This window comes from Pinus tabuliformis, chromosome Q, assembly GCF_031772625.1.
Source record: "Pinus tabuliformis cultivar Carrire ecotype Pingquan chromosome Q, CPIR1, whole genome shotgun sequence".
Taxonomy (NCBI): domain Eukaryota; kingdom Viridiplantae; phylum Streptophyta; class Pinopsida; order Pinales; family Pinaceae; genus Pinus; species Pinus tabuliformis.
In genome coordinates, this window is record NC_142296.1 from 1,336,436,217 (window position 1) to 1,336,452,364 (window position 16,148).

Below are 16,148 nucleotides of genomic sequence, written 5' to 3' on the forward strand. Positions count from 1 at the left end.
CATGGCTAGAGCACATCCGATGCTACCAAAAATTAACACTCCCTCTTAGCCAAGAATGTGCTCTAGCAACAATGTCCAACTGCATGTTGCTCTGTCTCTGAAGCATCTTCTTTCCGCACTGTTGTTGCTACTACTATACTACTACCGATGACACTGTCACTGTTGCATCTGTACTACAACTCCCTCTACATCTGTTGCTAACGCTGCCACTATTAGCTTTGCACTGCGTCATTTTCCAATTGTTGCTGCTTAGCAACGGAAAAGCATCCCAAATTTCTGAACTAACTATGTTCAGCATAATAGCATGTGAATGTTGGAATATGCACTGCAGCCAACCTTGCTTTGCGCTGATCAGTCTCTGGTCTCAGGCTACTGCCTCTGTCTCTCCAATCAACCCAGTGCATCATCTGACACTAAGTTCACCTCGCTACTGCTGAATCTCGGGCTCCCGCAGCAAGGAATTGATCCAAGGGGTAGGTTCCTTGAGGAACCTGCCCACATGTAGTCCTCCTAACCACAGTTCTATATCGCCCCATTTCCCTCCTGGAGATGCGTGGACACTCATGGCAAACTCATCTTCGTCAATTTTTGCTGGAACAGCCTTAGCATCATGTTTTTCATCCTTATCATTTTGCTTCAAAGGACACTGGGATGCAAAGTGGCCCATCTCGCCACCATTTGAAACATTTCACCTTCGAAATGTCATTCTTCCACTTCTGCTTTTGTTGTCCCTTTGATGCTACAGTTGCGTTCTCCTCCTCCTTCTTGGTCTTTGTGCCACTCCCACTGCTGCCATTGAGGTTGACCTTAACCAGATCCCTCCTTAATTCTTCCTGTTGAAGGGCTGCCCACATCTCCTCCCATGAAGGTAGTCTTTCCCTGCCCAATATACTTTGGACGAAGACTTGCCATTCATCCGAGACTCCATTCAGGGTCGTCCTTACCATCACGATAGACTGAGGAGTAGACCCCACTGCAGCAAGCTGGTCTCTGGTGTCCTGAAGACGTTGAAGATAGGATTTAACCCCTTCTCCCTTCTGCATCAATGTCCGCTACAACTTTTGTTCTAAGTACATCTTTCGTTGTTCAAAAGAACCTTCATACAGTGAAGACAAAGCTTCCCACATTTTTCGGGTTGTATCTTTGCCCTACAAGTGTGAGACCACATGATCTCAAACTCCATCGAGTATGACATCTTCGCCTTTCCCTTCTCAACCTTGTACTTTTTCTTCTAATCATTATCCGCGGGAACAGCCACAACACTCTTGACATAAGCTTCGAGATCGTACTCCTCCAGAACAGCTAAGATTTTGATCTTCCATATGACATAGTTGGAAGCTCCTTCCAACCTGCCTTAATCTTTGAGCCCATGTGATGCCATCTCACCCAAACTGTCGAACTGACTCCTCTAGTCACTGCGCATCACTGGTCTGTTGCCCGGCAGATTCCGATTGATCCAGAAAACCCCAGCTATCTCTACGTTGGCCCTGCGTAGCCTTGCGTTAGCCCTGCGCTGTCTCTTCTGCCTCCTGGAGCTTCTGCGTCAACCTCTCTGGTTGTTCCGTCAATTCTAGATTTCTGAGTGAGGGCAACGTCACTTCTGCGCTGGCCCTTCTGGCTCTACATCAAGACTACGTGGGCCCAGACTGGCCGAGCGTCAGTCCCTCTAGGTGTTGCGCTGCCTCCACTAGTGGCTCTCAACCCTCTGCCCAGTATTCCCAAACTATCCCTATCACTCTGCTACAGAATGATCACTTAGTTCAAATTTCTCAGCTTCCTAGCCCCAGAAATCGAACTCCAGATCAATTCGTTTTCTCTGTGTGTATTTCTAAATGAACCCCAAGCCTCCTTATACTTTTCTCGTTGAGACTTCAACAGCCGATATTAAGTCTCTAATCAACGGCTAAGATTAAAACTTGACTTGATCCGCTTTCTAGAACATTCTCACCCATATTTTGATTAATACCCATTAATACTTTAATTTTCCTAAGTTTAGACTTAGGAACCCCATTAAAAATATTAATTATTTTAATAAAATACAATCCGGGTGGAATTTCACCAAACGGTTTCTGGGTTCTTTAGAACTCATGTGCCTTAGCCTCTCCACCAATTTTCATGGCTAGAGCACATCCGATGCTACCAAAAACTAACATGAAGAATGCATATAGTGATGCCATGAGTGATCACTAGCACATACTATGTGGAACTACACTTCTTGATTTACAATAAGTTTAAAAAAATGTTTATTGCTTTCTCATAATTCTGTATAGTTGGGCCATGGATTGATTCACGTTGAATTTTTTGGGAAGGGCATTAAGAAACATGCTCCAAGGGGCTCAACCAAGAATTTCGTGTCACACCTAGCTCAATGTTACCAGAGCATCCCCTTAGGGGGTCCTCCCACCCTAGAACCATGATCTGAGCAAGAGTATCCAAGGACCACATTGCCAAAATTTGAGTGTGCTCCGAGCGAGAGTATCTAGAGACAGCATTGCCAAAATTTGAGAGTGTGTTCCAATGCTCCCTGTGACACTCCCTACCCTTGTGAGGAGTGTGGCTCTCCTAAGGATGCTCCCAAAGCAAGGAGTGCACTCCCAAGATGTTCCTTAGGCACTCCCCAAGTGCTCTCGAGATGCTTTCTATACACATTGAACCTTTTGATGCATGAAATTGCCTAGCATAAACTGTGGTCTTTTAGTAGGCTTGAACTCAAATGTTGTCAATTAATAATAACGCTAAATTATTGAAGTAAAAGTTGAACATTTACTTAAAATTCAACATTACCATTAACTGTTTCAAGATGCTTGAGACTCATTCCAATCTCAATGGACTTTGTATGGAGAAGGTAGATTTTCATATCCCGCACTTCTTGATTTACATAAGTTTAAAAAAAATGTTTATTGATTTCTCAAAATTTTGTATAGTTGGGCCATGGATTGATTCACGTGGAATTTTTTGGGAAGGGCATTAAGAAACATGCTCCAAGGAGCTCAACCAAGAATTTCGTGTTGCACCTAGCTCAATGTTACCAGAGCATCCCCTTAGGGGGTGCTCCCACCCTAGAACCATGCTCTAAGCAAGAGTATCCAAGGTTTGAGTGTGCTCCGAGCGAGAGTATCCAAGGACCGCATTGCCAAAATTTGAGAGTGCTCCGAGCGAGATTATCCAAGGACCGCATTGCCAAAATTTGAGAGTGTGCTCCGATGCTCCCTGTGACACTCCCTACCCCTATGAGGAGTGTGGCTCTCCTAAGGATGCTCCCAAAGCAAGGAGTGCACTCCCAAGATGTTCCTTAGGCACTCCTCAAGTGCTCTCGAGATGCTTTCTATACACATTGAACCTTTTGATGCATGAAATTGCCTAGCATAAACTTTGTGGTCTTTTAGTAGGCTTGAACTCAAATGTTGTCAATTAATAATAACGTTGAATTATTGAAGTAAAAGTTGAACATTTACTTAAAATTTCAACATTACCATTAATTGTTTCAAGATGCTTGAGGCTCATTCCAATCTCAATGGACTTTGTATGGAGAAGGTAGATTTTCATATCCCACACTTCTTGATTTACATAAGTTTAAAAAAAATGTTTATTGATTTCTCAAAATTTTGTATAGTTGGGCCATGGATTGATTCACATGGAATTTTTTGGGAAGGGCATTAAGAAACATGCTCCAAGGAGCTCAACCAAGAATTCCGTGTTGCACCTAGCTCAATGTTACCAGAGCATCCCCTTAGGGGGTGCTCCCACCCTAGAACCATGCTCTAAGCAAGAGTATCCAAGGACCACATTACCATAATTTGAGTGTGCTCCGAGCAAAAGTATCCAAGGACCGCATAGCCAAAATTTGAGAGTGTGCTCCGATGCTCCTTGTGACACTCCCTACCCCTGTGAGGAGTGTGGCTCTCCTAAGGGTGCTCCCAAAGCAAGGAGTGCACTCCCAAGATGTTCCTTAGGCACTCCCCAAGTGCTCCCGAGATGCTTTCTATACACATTGAACCTTTTGATGCATGAAACTGCCTAGCATAAACTTTGTGGTCTTTTAGTAGGCTTGAACTAAAATGTTGGCAATTAATGATAACATTAAATTATTGAAGTAAAAGTTGAACCTTTACTTAAATTTCAACATTACCATTAATTGTTTCAAGATGCTTGAGAGTCATTCCAACCTCAATGGACTTTGTATGGGGAAGGTAGATTTTCATATCCCATTCAAAATTCAATAAACTTAATAGTTTTCAAGACTTTGGGATTGGTGGGATTGCAGTATTTCATTTGATAGACACATTGAACCTTTTGATGCGTGATATTGCCAAGCATAAACTTTGTGGTTTTTTAGTAGGTTTGAACTAAAATTTTGGCAATTAATGATAACATTAAATTATTGAAGTAAAATTTGAACATTTACTTAGATATTAACATTACCATTAATTGTCTTAATATGTTTGAGAGTCATTCCAACCTCATTGGACTTCGTATGGAGAAGGTAGAATTTTGTATCCTGTTCAAAATTCAACAAACCTAATAGTTTTCAAGATTTCAAGATTGGAGGGATTGCAACATTTCATTAGATTCTATCATGTATGAAGGTATGGGATTGGCATTTAATCAAGAGCACCAAACCTTTTATGTACCCCGATGGTGGTGTTGATTGTTGAATTACTTTGACATGGCCTTAGCAAAAATGTACCCTTCACTCAAACCAAAATCATTGATTAGACATGTTAAGCTTTTTCTACTATATTTTAAGGCTTGGATTAGTTTTTCATCAAAATGGGTTGGTGTTCATTGATGTCCCTAGAGGATTGAGGTAGAGGCAAAGGATGAAGGATGATATTAATGATGAGGATCCCAATATAAGTGATGGGGGAACATTGCTTGTCATTTATGTTTGTCATATAAGCAATGAGGATCATTGCTTGCTATTGCTATATGGTTGAGGCTCGAAGGATTAATCATTAATGTACCATGGGTGGCATTTCTAACTTCATAATAATGTGGTATTCATCTACAAGTGGCACAAATATTCATTTCTTCATATATTTTGCACTAATTTTCCATTATGCATGTATTTTTTTAATATAAATGCATTATAATATATATATATATATATATAACAAATACTACCGAGATGCTCCTCTCCAAATGTTTTTTTGGAAATGATGCTCCTAGCCCACTCCACATTCTGGGAACATTGACCTAGCCACATCACTTCAAAACTCATACTATTGGCCTAGTGGATGGTTTAACATGTCCTCAACCTCATAAGTGAACCAATGCTCTATTAGCAAATTTATCGTGGATGCCCCATCTAGTTGTCATCACCTTAGTAAAGGTAAAATCTCAAAATCCCCCAATTCTCATCCATGTTGAGCAATCCTTTCGTTGTTCCCCCTACCTTGCAAACATTAGCACACAAAATAAGAAATGTGCATCGTCATATTTGCCAACATCATCCTTGTCCTCTTTGTCAATAGTATCATCAATAACAAAATTTGTCCTTCCACTCTCTTTCTTATCTCTATTGTTTCCCTTGAGAACATTCATGGCTCTAACCTTACAATACCAAGTTGCTTGGCTCAATTGTTCATTATAATAGAAATTCGGTGCTTTTTTCTGTTGACCTCAATTTTTCATGTTTTCATGCTTATTTTGTTTTTAACAAGAGCATTTTCTCAAGTATCCTCCCCTCCACTCAATTGTTTTTCTTCATCCACAAGAGAAGAGGTCATAATCTCTAAGGATTGCAAAGGCAATTGACCTAGTGCAAATGCTACATTGCTATAGCCTAGAAATAAATTCTTTAGTAGTAATGCTTTAGTGTCTGTTAATTGAAGTTAGAGATGGAGGAGTTCCGCAAATTTTAGTAGTGGGCTAAATTTGGCAATGGAACCCACAAGTGAAGCTAAGGTGCAATTATACTTTCACTTAATTTTCACTTAGGAAAAATTAATTTTCCTATAGTCAAAAAGTAAATGGATCTCAACAGTTCGACTTGAGTTAATGGGCCAGTTCGACTTGATTTGATTGGCCAATTCGAGTTTATTCAAAGGGAAGGGTGTAGACATGGGTATCATTATTATGCACTAGAGACTTGTGTGTTTTAACTAAGCAAAGGAGCTTTTCTGGATCAGCACATTAGGGCAGAGAGACAAAGCCCGAATAGCCACAACAATTTTCTTTAGCAGTGTGTTTCTCTTTTAGGGTCGAGTTAGCTTGCGCAGGAAGGTTGAAGAGCCTGTACGAGTCTGTACAGGTGCATATGCAGAAGTCAAGTTGGTTAGAAAGACGGAAAATAGTGTGTTGAGGGACAACGAATTAAAGGGGAATTTTTCCCAATATTTGTAATCAATTTTCTAAGATTTTTGTTGAGCAGAATAATAATAGAACACATAAGTTGGCAGGTTTTCCCCAGTTGGGGTTTCCTGGGTAATTTCTGGTGTATTGTTTATTGTGTGCTTGTGTCTTCATGAATTTATTTTTTGTTGCTATTATTTGTTAGAATACTCAACATATTTAGTAAAAGAGTTTGGAGTTCAGTTTTTAGTTTCCTCATCTCAGAATTTTTATTAAATTAGCAACTAGGTATTAGAAAGTTAACATGGTATCAGAGAAGGTCTCTGGTTGAAGACTAGAAAGCGTGTTATTTTCCTTAGGATCAAGTGAAATTCGCAGGAAAGGGGATTCAACTCACTTCAGGATTGTGCAAGGGTTTCTCAACAGGAATTTACAGAATGGCCTTTTTAGAGCTGAGATTTGAGGACCGCCTTGATGGGGCCTCGAATTTCTGTTCTTGGAAGGAGAGGATTAGTAGAGTATTAAAGGCGCAGGGAATTTGAGAATTTGTGGAGAGTCCACCAATTGCACTAGCAAATCCTCAACAACTAGCCCAACATAACAAGGACGCAAAGGCCAAAAGAATAATCCTTAAAGGAGTCAAGGATCATATCATACCTCACCTTTCTGGAAAGAAGACAACTCAGGCCATGTGGACAGCTATCTTAGGGCTGTACCAAAGTACAAGGTGAGGCCAAGAAGCTAGTACTCAGAGATAAACTCAGAAATATCAAGATGACCAAGTCTGAGTCGATGATTTCATACCTTACCAGATTCATCCAAGCAAGGGATGAATTAGCTGGAGTTGGGGAGACAGTCTAGACAAAGACCTTGTCAATTTTGCACTATTGGGCTTTCCCAAGTCATGGGAAAACTTCATTGATGCTGTGAGCAGCAGAGAAAAGCTTCTAGATTGGGAGCAGCTATGGAGTGATTGTGTGCAAGAGGAGATCTAGAAGCAAGCTAAATTTGGGTCTCATGTGATGACTGAGGAAGATGAAAACCTTACCCTAGCTGGCAAAGGGGGCAAAGCCAAGGGCAAGAAAAATCCAAGAGGGGTCGTGTCCAGTTCAGAAGGAAAGAAGAAGAAAGATCCCAGTAAAGTGAAGTGCTTCTCTTATCATCAATTTGGGCACTATTCCACAAAGTGTCCAAACAAGAAGAAGGGATCCAAGAAGGATCATGTGGCAGCATCAGCAGAGGTGGAGGAGTTCACTTCTCAGTTTGAGGAGTTTTTTCTCATAGCTTGCATGGCAAGCTTAGTGGCCAACAACGTGTGGTATATTGACAGTGGAGCATCCTGTCATATGACCGGGAACAAGGGTTATTTCAACCAGTTGATAGAGAAGGATATGCAGTTTCATATAGAGATGGGAGATGATGGCAGGTACCTAGCACAGGGCGTGGGTACTGTCAAGTTTGAGAGGGAGTCTGGGAATCCTCTCTACCTTAGAGATGTCATCTACATCCCAGGGTTGAAGAAAAACCTTGTTTCAGTCTCAACCTTGGAAAACAAAGGTTATGAGGTTATCTTCAGCAAAGGAAAGGCTTTCCTCAAGCCCTTAAATTTTGGAGCCATGAAGCAGATTGGAGTTAGGGTGAAGAACCTTTATAGGTTACAGTTTGAGACAGAAGCAACCTTGAGCAATAGAGAGATCAATGCGCATAGATGTGACCTTGGGGAGCTTTGGCATAGGTGTATGGGTCACTTACACCATGGAACGCTGGATATTTTGAGGGAGATTGCCATAGGGTTTGACACAATACAGTGTAGAATAGCATGACGTGTGCAAGGGTTGCACACTTGGCAAGTATGCCAAGACATCCTTTTCCAGCAGAGACAGCATGGCCAAGAGCATCTTAAAGCTAGTACATTTGGATGTATGCGGACCATTTTCCTCTCCATTCCTTATGGGATATGGATATTATGTCACATTTATTGATAACCACTCAAGAAAGACATGGATCTTCTTCGTGAAGAAGAAAGATCAGGTCTTCTCGAAGTTTGTAGAGTTCAAGGCCTTGGTGGAGAACCATATTGGTAAGAGGATCAAGGCATTGAGGTCAGACAATGATGGGGAGTACATCTCCAATGTCTTCAAAACTTATGTGCTAAGGAGGGCATCAGTAGAGAGCTCACAGCACCTCATAACCCTCAACAGAATGGGTGGCTGAGCACAAGAACCAAAGCATTGTTGAAGCTACCAAGGCTATGGTCATGAGTAGCCAGGACTATGTTGCATGACCAAGGGCTACCTATGTTTCTTTAGGCAGAGGCATGCAACACTACAATCTATTTGCAAAACAAGAGCCCACATAGGGCGCTAGGCAAAGTCACACCAGAGGAGGCTTTTACAAGAAAGAAGCTTGGTGTGTCTCACTTCCGGATCTTTCGCAACCTTGTTTACTACCAGGTGTCTTCCAATAACCGAAAGAAGCAAGGGCCAACAACAAAGAAGGGCTTTTTTGTGGGCTACAGTGAGACATCTAAGGCATGCAAGGTGTATATTACTATATTCCAACACTCAGGAAGATAGTGATCAGACATGATGTGAAGTTCGAGGAAGAAAGAGCTCTCAAGAAGTCCTTGGAGCATGAGCAGGGTGCAGCACAGGAGCAACAAGCTCCCAAGTAAGAAGCTCAGCCAGTTTCTTAAGCTTCATCACAACTAGTTGTTGGGCAGGATGACCAGGACGCAGTTGAGGAGAAAGCACAGGAACAAGAGAAGAGAGTAGAGTTGGAAAGGCCTACTAATCCAGTGACTGCCAGTGCAAGGAGAGGACGAGCTAGGTAGGTAGATCAGTTGATTAGGGAGACTTAGGAGAGATTTGGAGACCCCATCTCCACATTCAAGCAAAGTAAACAGCCACAAAGATATATCGGGTACATGGCAATTATGACTAAGGTGATAGACTCAAAACCTTCTTGTTATAAGGAGGTAGCTTCTCAACAGGTACGGTGAGATGCCATGGTGGAGGAATGTTCCTCTATCATGTAAAATGATGTTTGAGAGATTGTGCCAAGCCCTGTTGGCAAGTCAGTGGTTGGTTCACATTGGGTGTACAAGATTAAGTATGCGGTTGATGGGAGTGTGGTTAAGTGTAAGGCTAGATTCGTGGCCAAAGGGTTCTATCAGGTCGAAGGGATAGACTATGATGAGACATTCACACGAGTGGCCCAGTATTCGTCCATTACAACTATTCTGGCGATTGCAGCACCAATGGGGTGGAAGATCCACCAAATGGATGTAAAGATCACCTTCCTTAATGAAGTTGTTGAGGAAGAGATTTTTTTGAGCAGCCTGAGGGATTTAAGACTTTCAACTGAGACACGCATGTGTGCAGGCTAAAGAGAGCTCTTTATGGGCTCATGCAAACACTGAGGGCATGGTATGCCTGGATAGACAACTACCTTCTCAATTTGGGCTTCACCAAGATTGAAGTTGGCCCTAACCTATACTATATTTTGGTTGAAGGTCAACATCTCATTCTTGTGTTATATGTTGATGATTTGATATTGACAAGGGATGAGGAGCTCATCCATGATTGCAAGAGAAATCTTGCAGAAGAGTTGCTTATGCACTATTTTCTTGGCTTGGAGGTTTGGCAAGGTGATGGGGAGATATTCTTGGGACAGGACAGATATGCACAAGAGATTCTCAAGAGATTCCACATGCAGGATTGCAGGCCCATGACCACACCTCTAGTTACAAACTAGAGGAAGGTGGACGCTACCAGAGGTAAGTGAGTGGATCCCACTCTCTATAGGCAGTTCATAGGGCCATTGATGTATCTTACGAACACACGACTAGACATTTTCTTTGCAATTAACACTTTGATTCAGTTCATAGTTGAGTCGACTAGAGTGCACTGGGTTGCTACCAAGCACATCTTGAGGTATCTCAGGGGCACAACAGATCATGGGTTGTTGTACAGACAAGTTGATGGAGTGAGTCTTCAGGAATTCATAGATGCAAATTGAGCAAGGGGTTCAGCAAACAGGGAGTGCGCTTCAAGTTGTGCTTTCAGTGATGGGTCAACAGTTGTTTCCCGGTTCAATAGGAAGCAGAGATCAGTGGCACTGAGCTCAGTTGAGGCTGAGTACATGGCTGCCAGCTTGACAGCTTGCAAGGCTATTTGATTGAGGAAGCCACTTGTTGGGTTATTCAGTCAGAGGTTGGAGCCCAAGGTCATAAATTGTGATAAGCAAAGTTGCATCAAACTCTTTGAAAATCCAATATTTCCATTAGAGCAAATTTCAACCTAAACGTGCCCATGAAATTTTCATGTAATTTCCATGTCATAATATGTAAACCAATAAATTCTTTAAATTTAAAAAGAGGTACATGACACATGTAAATATTTTGGAGGAAAAGAAAAAAAGAAAACTACTTTTTTTAATTGTATTTTTAGCTTATTTCCTTGTAGGTTTACTCAAATTTCAAGTGTAGGCACTCATTGGATGCGGAATTAAATTCCACATCCAACGAGTACCCATTATGCATACTTCTGAGAAGACCCACATTGATAAAAAAAAATTGAAGATACATTTAAAAAATGTATTATACATACTTCTGAGAAGACCCACATTGATCAAAAAAAATTGATGATACATTAAAAAATTGTGTTCACACGTTTTTTAAATGTATCTTCAATTTTTTATCAATGTGGGTCTTCTCAGAGGTATGCATAATTGGTACTCGTTGGATGTGAAATTTAATTCCAAATTCCACATCCAATAATTGTCTATACTTGAAATTTGAATAAAACTATAAGGAGATAAGCCAAAAATACAATAAAAAAATAGTTTTCTTCTTTTCCCTCCAAAATGCATAACTCTTATTTTATTATTTTTCCTTAGGAGGTCACTTTTACGCTGAAATTTCCTCTAATGATGATACAAGTGCCCAGTTATTTACCAGAAATTTGCTGTAGCTTGTGTTTATTTTATATGGGCCATTTTCCCTGTAAGGAAGCACTTGTATGCCGAGATATTATTTTAATGAACAGAAGATTTGAAAAGCAGAAAATTTTTGTATGCATATGTTGAAATTAGCTAATTTGCTTCCGCTGAATTTTTTTATTTTTACCAGTTATCCCAGTAGCGTATTTTATCAATAAGCTGTAATTTAAATTAATTAACAGCAAAAATATTACAAAAAAAGTAATTTGCTAGTTTATTAGGGTTAGAGAAATTTAACACCCTATCGTTATTTCAAAGTCAATCCCAAGAAAAATGTTGAGGTAGTCCTTTGGAAAGACCTTGGAAAAAAATATGAAATCTAGTAACTAGTTATGTTTTCACATAATGTTTTGAACATATAAGCATTTAACATACACGCTTTTTGCGGCTGAAATATCGAGTAACCCTTGATTGCTTAAAATTAAGAGTTAACTAAAATAAAGAACCCTTTTTTGGAACTCCCTAACGAATGGGTAATGATTCTGGAAGCCAAATCAACAACTTGGAAAAAGCCAAGAATGATGACAATGTGGAACCATCTACGATGTGTTCCCTTTAGAGAACACATCTCAACAAGTGTCCATTAAGGTGTTACATATATACACATGCAAATATGTACATATATGAGTAGGAAATTAAGGTGATATGACAAATATTTAAGTGTTTCTTCCTCCTCTTGTTGTCAAACTTTCCAAATTTTATTTCAAGGTTTCTTTTTCATATTTCAGATATTTATAAACATTAAACTGTTTGTGTTATTACATGAATGTATTTGTGGCCTATTGAGGTAAGCTTGAGGTCTTTCTAACTGTTTCAGTCGGTCGATTTCAGTATACAGGAGGTACTGTCCAAGTTTTTCAGCTGGTATCCGATCATGAACTTAGCATAACTCCATTGACTTGGTTGTGGAGCTAGCTAAGAGAATGAATCTGGTTGACTTAGAATTGATATATGATGAAAATTAAGAACTTGTATCAATTAACGTGAAGGGCAGTGCCTCAATGCCTAAAACCACAAGGTAATTTTTCATCTTAAGGTGACAAGAACGTATTGAAGACCTGTGAAGACTAGTTGTACTACAGGTGTACTTCTGTTTTGCCCTTTAGGCTTTTCATAACTAAAGGTCATCTACTCACCGCACTAGACAAAATTAATGAAAAATATATTGTGTTTCTCCTTATCGATGTTTCAACTTTCACATGATCAATGATTTTGAGTTTATACTTCTCTTACTCCCTCTTGTGTACTCATATCAAAAAGTAGTATTTTTCACTCTTACACGTCTACACCATTGCGTGCTACCCTGCTCAAAAAGGAATGTTTGCATGGGGATGAATCCAACATGAAAAATAATTGTAGCGAAGCTTGCTAACATGAATGTAAACCCAAATCAAAATCTCCAAAGCCTAATAGCAGACTGAAGCGTGTCTGCTACCTCACAAGACTTTCTTTAGTAATAACAGATCCCAACCTCAAACCTGCAGTAAAGCCCCTAACTCCTGGAAAGCTGCCCTGCTTGGTGACAAGCTCAATGGGCTGTTGAATTAAATGGCAATTATTTAGAATAGTTGTTCTCTTCCTCATCTGGAAACAAAGAAATGAGTGTCTGTTCAAAAACATTATCTTGATAGAAGTTTTAACTGCAGTGATGGCACAGGTTATGGTTCAGGTCCAGAGGGTTGAAATCGAGATGGTACACCTGCACCAACTATTGGAACTTTTGGGTGGTGCAACTGGCACCATGAGCAGGAACTCCTGATGACTCCCAAATTCATTCTGTCCACTCCCACAAGTCTAAAAGTCTAAACGCCATCCCCAGCACGTGTTTCCCTTATTGTCTAAGAGTGTCAAGAGAGGCACCACCTTGGGCCTCCCCTGCCCGTTTCACAAAACAATAAGCTCCTGACACTCGCATTGGTTATCTCTGAGGCTGAGAAGCCTCCTGAGCCTAACAAGGACACAGAAATGGGCAGGAACCCATCATCACAAACCACAAGCACAGTTGCAGGCTACCCCACAAAGACAAGGATGACCCTCCATAAGCATGTTCCCCGCAGTGACATGACTAGTAAACTCTTTTATGCAGGTAAGGCCACTAGTGAGATTTGGAAATTTTGATTGTGGCCTTAATGGTATTTTGTGCTTGGCCTCTATTAGTTCAAGGAAACATTTTATTCAACAAAAACCAACCTCTATTTCACTACTTTATGTTATTTGCTTCTAAAATGGTTAATAGATTTGGCTAACAACATAGTGGCAAAAAACTGGTGGTGGTATTTTTCCCTTTTTATTAGTCCAGGTACTAAAATGATTGAAAAACAGCCACGTTAGTTAACATTTGCATTGACTAGACCAGACTTCAAATTAGGGTTGAAAATTGTTTTTTTTTAACATATGGTTCTGGGATGCTAAGCACTGAAAAAAAGCCAAGTTAGTTAACATTTCCATTGACTAGACCAGACTTCAAATTAATGTTAATATTTTTTTGTAACATGTAGATTTGGGATGCTAAGCACTTAAATTTTGTTGTAAATATGTATTTCTCGAAATTAAAAAGTGTCTAATTTATCATTTCTCTTTATTCCATTTACCTTTTTTACTTATTTGAGGTCCAAAAATTTTAACTAAGGACAAGTAATTGCACCCAAAGAAGCAGCATTATATAGCCCAGGTGAGGGCAAGGGTAATCCATCAACTATCCAAAATTATGTGTACCTTTGTATTTACCAGTATATTGTATCTAGAGAGTGCGTTGGGTACATTGAACACAAATACTGGCCTAACCCATCTAAACTCAGATCTAATATGCCCTTCAAGAATGCAATCCGGAGCGATGTTGCCAACACTGGCAAGGGTCCGGAAAACCAAAATATAAGAAAAATCACAAAAACATTGGTAAAAATTGGCATCGACAAAACTAAGATACCACCAAAATATTAGTAAGAATTGGCAAACATCGGCTATGCCAAAAAATCACAAAAACAGGATAAAATCAGGATGCTCGCAACACTAATCTGGAGTACAGGCATGGTCAATTTATCATATAATGACACTTATACAACTTGAAGCTTCAAAACCTCAAGGTATTACATAACAGACCCTGGTTTACAGGTTTTTGCTGGTTACACGTTTAATTGCACCAATATAAATAACTTGTAATGTACTCTTACAGCTCCAGGTGGATAAGATGTTGAGTGCATACTTGCCAAAACTAAAATGAAAAAAAACAGCATCGGACCTCTAATGTCAAGAAAAGGGAACAGATAATCTAAATAAACTAGCGTAGATATATCTTAAGCTCAGATCTTTTAAGCACCTGGAGGTTTGCCCCTTTATCCCTCTGCTGGGTGATTTAATCATCTCAGAGCTTACATCATGTCTTCTTGTTGTTCTGTTTTGCTACATGCTACTTGCTCAAATACTTAATTAGGCCTGTCACTGTTCTATTTTGCTACGACCTAATCGCCCTGATATAATTAGATGTGTTGAATGATTATAACATAGACAAAGCACTGTAAGTATAAGACACCACCTTATCTAGTTTTGGCCTCTCTGTAAGCTTCCAACAAGTTCAGAGTTCGAACATCGAAACTAGACTTAACAAATTATGAATCAATTAAGCGAGAGAAGAAAGAAAGAACTACATGAGATTTGAGCATATTCAAAAACCAACTTCAAAATCCAGCATGATTGCATGCTCTAATTGGGAAAACATCTAAGCTTAATAGTCGACTCTTTGGCAAATATTGTTAATATCTAACTAGATAAGGAGAAAAAGCAAGCAAAGTCATTACCAGTTCTAAATTCAGGATTGAGCCTCTTAGTTGAAATTCAGGAGCTGCACTTGTAAGTTCTCTTCAAAGGCTGGAGGCATATCTATAAAGCGAGATGTACATGGATTTTGACAGGATGGATCATGTAATACTAAAATCGTGATGCTTCGCACCAAAAGGCGTCTGGGTGGGATGTATTGGCTATCCTCAGAACAGGTGGTGGGTCCCACGTTCGCCAGTACTCTCGTGGTTCCTACATTCACTAGTCGTCTCTGGTTTGGACACTAGCAAGGGTTACGTGTTAGCTCCAATTTCCGATGCGCCGGGATAAAAGTCGATGGTCTAAACACGTCGAGCAAAAAACGCTAGAGACTTGTATTTGTAAAAACACTGCCAAGATATCAGTTATCGGCGTAACTTAATTTTGTACTATTCACTGCCGGAAAATGGTGGGAAATGGGTATGTGGTTTATTTGTCATTTTGAAAAATTTAATATCAATATAGAATCTTTTGACTCCGATGGTTCGTTAGTTAGTACGCTGAAATTAATTTTGATTTAAGGTTTATTTTATAAATATGGTAGGTTTTGTTTTGGACTTTTTTAGATTTAAATTGAGTTTTTAATTGCATATTTAGATTCAGTGTATCGTTAAAGCACTCAAATTGCGGAGAATTTTCAATTCAAATTTGTGATTTCAATAAATTTTTACTAAATTAAACTAAAAAACATATCAAAACCTTCCAAAAAGTAACACAGGTAAACTATGGCTTTATTTTGAGTTTCTTATTTTATATTTTTTTTAAATAAAAAACTATATTTAAAACATCTTAAATATAATAAGTAATAAAAAGTTAATGGCCCTAGAGTATGCCTTTTTCTACTTGCCTAAGAGCTTGTCTCTAATGTAAGGAAACATTAACCATCCAAGACCCAGAGGCATCTAACACGAGTGGGAGAAAAAAACATTTAATGACAAATTCATTTAACTCAATTTTTTTTAAATGGTCTACTAGCTATTTTTTCATATAATCTATATATTTTAATATATAATTTACAATAATTTATTTTTATTTTAATA

General features: G+C 39.4%; 1 protein-coding gene across 1 annotated transcript in view; it reads right to left on the bottom strand.

The window, feature by feature from the left end:
- Positions 1-15,246, bottom strand: part of LOC149224783 (selenium-binding protein 2-like) — a 53,518-nt gene extending 38,272 nt beyond the window's left edge. The window contains exon 1 of the mRNA XM_089386257.1: positions 15,090-15,246. The gene's annotated coding sequence lies outside the window, so the exon portion shown is untranslated. The remainder of the gene's footprint in view (positions 1-15,089) is intronic.
- Positions 15,247-16,148: the final 902 nt, after the last annotated feature.